The 5,966-nt window shown below is 41.2% G+C and overlaps 2 pseudogenes; one reads left to right on the plus strand and one right to left on the minus strand.

Moving 5' to 3' along the window:
* Positions 1-438: 438 nt before the first annotated feature.
* On the minus strand, positions 439-1,618 carry LOC101698620 (aftiphilin pseudogene; annotated as a pseudogene).
* Positions 1,619-1,846: 228 nt separating this feature from the next.
* On the plus strand, positions 1,847-4,577 carry LOC101698237 (aftiphilin pseudogene; annotated as a pseudogene).
* The last annotated feature ends 1,389 nt before the right edge of the window (positions 4,578-5,966 follow it).

Here is a 5,966-nt window from a genome sequence, read left to right on the forward strand (position 1 = left end):
CTCTGGAGCTTATTTATGACAGCAAAAGTAAATAAATATTGGATATGAAAAATTAAGAGGGCATTCAATGCAATCTGAAAAGATTGAAGGGGATTTCATGGACAGTGAATATTTGAGATTTTAATTTTCATTTTTTATTTCAGAAGTTTTATAAGGAGGACTCCACTAGTGTATTTCACAAGAACATAAGTGTATACACCCCAGCAACACAAAAAGAATAAATCTTCAAAAATGTTCACCCCCATTTATTTACATTTTTTCTAATATAAATTTAGGACTTCAGTATGTAAATAAGTATACATTACCATGTATACCTTTCTAGTGCAGCTGACCAACAAATCAGCTGAACTTGAATTTTTTTTTTTAATTAAGAGCAGATATATGCTTTTGATGGTAGGGAAGGGATGGAGGAGAGGCAAAGCATTGCAACCCTCCAGTTCACAGCAGGTAACAATCTGCGTGTCCTTGGGAGCTTGTGGAAGGTGCTATTGTGGCTGGGAACATCAACGCCTTGCCATGCATGAACGTGAAGTCAGGAAGGCTGGAGATCACCTTGATAGCTTCTTCACTCAAGTGTTCTTCTCTTTTTGGTTTCCTGGTAGATGTGCTCATTTTCTCTACTGTGGACATGTGTCTCGCAAATGCATCAGTTACTGTGAGGCCTGAGGTGGAGATTTCCAGCTTAGAGGTTGTTAACTCATACAATTCTGGAGCCACACCATCTAAAGTGTTAGTAAGGCCACTGCTACTCCAGTCAAACTGGATGGGTGGTAGAGACTCTTGGAATTGATCAGATGTGCATGTGTTCATCTCTGCTGTCATGGTGGTTGTCTGACCAATGGAAGCAATTTTTTCTACACAGATAGTGGTTTCAATGGTTCCTTGGTGGCTCTAACATACCCAATCCTGCAGCATACATGGGCACCATAACAGGCTGCTTTTTATTGCCTGTGAAGAGAATGTTTTGTGTCTATTCCTAAGGAACACAAAAGCTGCTTATTGCTATGGGAACTGCCCCACTCCTATCTCAAGCCATGTGGATCACGGATATCTTGCAGTTCGCTCCACACATCCAGCAGTTCCTCACTTTCAGCTAAGGCCTCTCTTGTTTTTATTGGCAAAGTGCTTGTCTCCAGCAAGTGCTTCAGGGAAGTAACTTCCTCTTCAGCATCAGGGACAGATATGGAAGGAAAACATCCTTTGAAAATTCACTCCAGGTGGTTTAATAAAGCTGTCTGAACTGCAGTGGCTGATTCCTTATAAATGACCACTAGGAACTTATCCTCTGGAAGTTGCTAAAGGGACACTGTGCATTTTGGGGGTTCCCAAAGTCTCAATATTTTCATCTGTATTATGTGACTGCCAGACTTCCTTTTGATGATGAACTTCAGTAGCCTCTTGGTCTCCAAAAGCAGCCCCAGAACAATCATCTTTTTGTTCATCCTCAAAAGAATTCCAATCTACAACTTGGCTAGGACCAGCTGAACTGAAGTCCACAAAATCATCAGTCTTGAAAAGCATTGTATTCATCTTGAATATTTGGCAGAGAATCAAAATCTCCAAACTCACTGTCTTGCCCATTTTTCAGTTTTGAAACAGGCAGTGTTCCCTGTTGCATGATGGGGAAGTGTATAAAATGAGCAGGGCGTCTCTGCTGAGGAGGAGATGGAGGCTGCTGCCATCGAAGGGTAGTGGGGTGGGGGTCCCACTGCAGCGCTGAAACTGTGAGTGGGCATCCATGACACTGCTTCCCTGACAGGGCCGGGAGTAGCCTGCCTTCTACTCTCACCACCTCAGAATAGCCGGTCCTTACCTGAGGAGCCAGTTTCTTCCCGGACCCTGAGCCATGCCCAACCCAGAGGGCCCGGATGAGCCAGGTATAAATTAATTATTTGAAAGCAACTGAAAAATAGAGCCAGACATAATTTGAATGTACTCTTCATCCCCACCATCACTAGATAATGGAGCAGAAGATGATGATGATGATGATGATGATGATGATGATGATGATGATGAAGAATTTGGGGAATTTGGAGGATTTTCAGAATTTAGCTCTTCTGGCATGGGGTTCATTGATTTTGATACACCAGATTTTACTCGTCCCAAGAAAGAGTTTATACCTTCAAATCATTTTATGCCAATTCATGATTTTTCAGAAAATGTAGATACCCTTACAAGTTTTAAGTCCATGAAAAATGGTAATGATAAGGACATCACTGCTGAACTTTCTACTCCTGTGAAAGGACAGTCTGACGTTTTACTTTCAACCACCAGCAGAGAAATAATTTCATCTAAAACTTTAGATACTTCCATCGATGACATGGAAAATCCAGGAGATTTAAATAAAGTAGTAGAGCAGAAACAGAATGTTGGAACATCTGAAAGATTTTCTCTAGAAAATTTTAGAACTGATATGAACACAGTTCATCAAAACAAACAGAGAGCTGCAATGGTGAAAAACCTCCTTGTCCAGAAGTTCTAACAAATGGGTTTACAGGGTTGGAAACTGTAAATCCACAGGAAACAGATGATCTGGTCAGTGTAGCTGACACAAAGGGACAGAAACCTCTTAGCACTCTTAGCACTGAGTATAACTTAGACTCTGCGCCTAGTCCTGCTGAAGGATTTGCAGATTTTGCTACATTTTCCAAAAAGGAAAGGATACAACTAGAAGAAATAGGCTGTGCAGTTTTAAATGATAGAGATACACTAACTATTCAGGAAAACAACAACATTAACAGAGACTCATTGAAGTTAATTCTATAAAAGAAGTGTCTTCCAGTAGAAGCTTTTTGATAAAGGAGATACTGATGGAGAGGATACTTGTGTTTCAGGAATAAGCACAGTATTTAACAGAGGTTTCAGTGTTGAAAAACACGGCCTTCCAACTCTGCAATCAAAGCCGTGGAGTTTGGTAGACTCAGCTGATGATTCAGAAGCCATTAGGAGAGAACAGTGTAGAACTAAGGAGGAACTTGATTTATTTTGTGCTAAATGTGCTGACCTATTCATGGATTCTATTAAAACTTCTGATGATGATGAAACTGATCCTTCCAAAGAAGAAAGAAAGTTTACTAACTCCCAAATCCTAAGCACTGATCCCACAGAAGAAAATGTTTTGGATGATTCTGTAAGTGTAAAAAATGGTGACAGCAATAATGACTTTGATACCAATGAGAATGATTTTGGTGACTTTGGTGCAGCCAGTGGCACCACTCCACTCCTCATTACTGCTACTCAAGATTTAATGAGTGACGTCACTTTTGAAGAGTTTTTAGAGCACTTTCCACGTTTCAATGAACCACGTGATGACGGGAGAATTTGGGGATACAAATGCTACTTGTTGCCAAGAGGAAATGGTATTTAGTGAGTCAGACCTAAAATATACTTCTGATAGTTTATCAGAGGAATGTCAGATGGCAAGAAAGTCAAGTGAAACTGGCACTGAACCTGTGAACAGTCTTTTTATGTCGCCTGCACTCTCTCCTGTTTCTTCATTGACTCCAATAAGTCTGATGTTATTCTTCTTTGCATCATCTAGTAGCTGCTGGATTGATTTCTCATGGTCCCTTACTATTTTAAAGAAATTTTTCTTTTCCTGGTCACTAATTGCAATCCTATCTTCAATATCTGAAATTCTACCCTCGCATTGGCTCATTCTGTTGCATAAACTTTCAATGGAGTTTTGAATCTCCTGGAAATCTGTTTCTGTCTGTTTTATGGATTCTGTTTGTTTCCTATGTTGGGATTCCATCATGTTCCTCAGCTCCTCTATTTTTTTTTAATCTGTGTCCACTCTAGATTTATTAATCATGTCTCTGGGCACATGATTAATCAATCATGTCTATGGGCACAATCTGCTGTTATCTGAGAAATTATTTCTGATTTCATTTTTTCCAGGTCCTCTTTTGTTGCCAGTGCATGGAGTCCAGGTGGTTGAGTATCAGATTATTCCATTTTTTTGCTCTTTGGGGTTCCCTTAGGTGATCTGGAAGTCTGGTTTTGTGACTTGTTTACATGTCTTCTCATTTCAACAGATGCATCCTGCTGTGCCTTTGTTGAGGCAACTTTTTGCTCACCCAATGATCTTGAATTCTCAGCAAGTCACCAAGCAGCCTTTACTCTGCTGCTCACTGGTACACCAATTCCTGGGTTCAGAGTGGTGGCCTTCTTGATCCCTGAGTTGATCTGTTGTCTGGGTGGGCTTCTAGCTGGGGCCTGAGCACACTTGGGATGGTATCTGGGTTTGCATCTCACTGGGGCCCCTATGTAGCTGTTGGGGGGGGCTTTGGCTGGGGGTTGTGCACCCCAGTTCCTATTGTCTGCACAGGCTTTGGCTAGAGTTGCCACACACCATATCAATGGTATTGGGCAAGCCTCTAGGTATTGCTTGTGTGCCTGTACAGCTCTTCTTCATGGGAGTCAGTGGCTGTGGCCGATGGTATGGTGAGCCTCTGGCTAAAGCTGGTGCGCCCCTGTGCACCCGCATTCTGGGCTGGCCTTTGGCTTGGCCAGGTGTGCCTGAGCCTCTGGGATGGGGCAGATCCCAGGCTGGGATCTGCCTGAAGCCGCACTGATTCAGGTCACACAGCTGCTCGCCAGGTTCTGCTCATACTCACAGATGGAATGGTGGGCCTCTGGCTGAAGCCCTCACACCTGTGCAGCTCCTCTCTGGGCAGGGCCCTGGCATGGGAGGGTGTGCAGGAGCCTCTGGGGTTGGGGCGGACCCCCAACTGGGATCTGCCTGCAGCGCCGCCGGGTCTGGGGCACACAGCTGCTCCCCAGGATCTGCACACACTCACCGATAAAAAAGGGAAAATTTTTCTAATGATCAATAAAACATGAAGTTGAAGCATTTTATATGGTATGGTTTATAAAATGGTAAAAGTCAGAATATTTCTTGAAAATCTACTGCGTTTGAAATAAACACAATGAGCGCTTTCCTGCTGTGTCATTTTTTAAAATTTGTTTTTATTATTCAAACTGGCACCTATAAGTTACAGGTCAGAAACCACACTGGACAATCCCTTACTGACATCTGCATGAACCTCTTTCGTGTAGCTTGTGCATTCCTCCGGCCAACTCCACATCAGTCTTGAGGGGCTGAGGATGCCCAGTGGGACCTGGCCTCGTTCTTCGAGGGGCTTCAGGCCTGATGGAAAGGGCTACATATAACATGAACAAAGTGTTACAGGAGCTGGCAATCAGTATCTTTGCTCAAAAGAGAGGACATAAAGGAGAGCTTTACTAAAAAGAAGGCTGTTTAAGTGAGGATGAATTTCTTTTGCCCTGTCTTTTTTTTTTTTAAATTGAGGTTTACATAGAAGATGGAAAGAAATGATAAGTAACAGCTAACATTTATTAAACATTTTCTTAGTGTTGGATACTATGCCAAATATTTTACAAACCCAAGGATATTATTTTTAATAAAATGAAATAAGTAAAAAATTTAGTTAAATAAATACTTTAAGTATATATATGACATATATACCACAATAAGACAAGGAAAAGTAAAAATAAATTATAATAAAATAAAATGTATTTATTTTTACTTTTAATTAAAAAACTGTGGGTAATATCTGAGTTTTAAAAGAAAAAAATAGACTTCTGGATGAAATCAGTTAACCATCTTCCAAGTCCCACCCTCTGAAAGTGACACCCCGCCATGCAGAGACAGCAAAGATATTGAGAATTATTTATGGTTATTTTGAATTGTTTGTAGCTTTTGAGTCATCACTTTATGCTGACTCTCACAGACCACTATCATCAGACCTAACACAAGTTTTCCAACAAGTTTGAGCATCCGTTGTATACTAGGTAATGTGCTAGGCGCTGAAATAAGTAAAAATCACAGCTGTCTACAGGATATACATGCTTCTATTGCCTTACTTTAAAACAAATTTAGCATCTTTATCACCTTCATTTTTACTACCCAAACTACACTACCCACACACCAAAGTTGCTTT

The sequence above is a fragment of the Heterocephalus glaber genome, unplaced genomic scaffold (assembly GCF_053883595.1).
Source record: "Heterocephalus glaber isolate CG9 unplaced genomic scaffold, H.glaber_assembly_v1.0 deba00001097, whole genome shotgun sequence".
In the NCBI taxonomy this organism is placed as follows: domain Eukaryota; kingdom Metazoa; phylum Chordata; class Mammalia; order Rodentia; family Bathyergidae; genus Heterocephalus; species Heterocephalus glaber.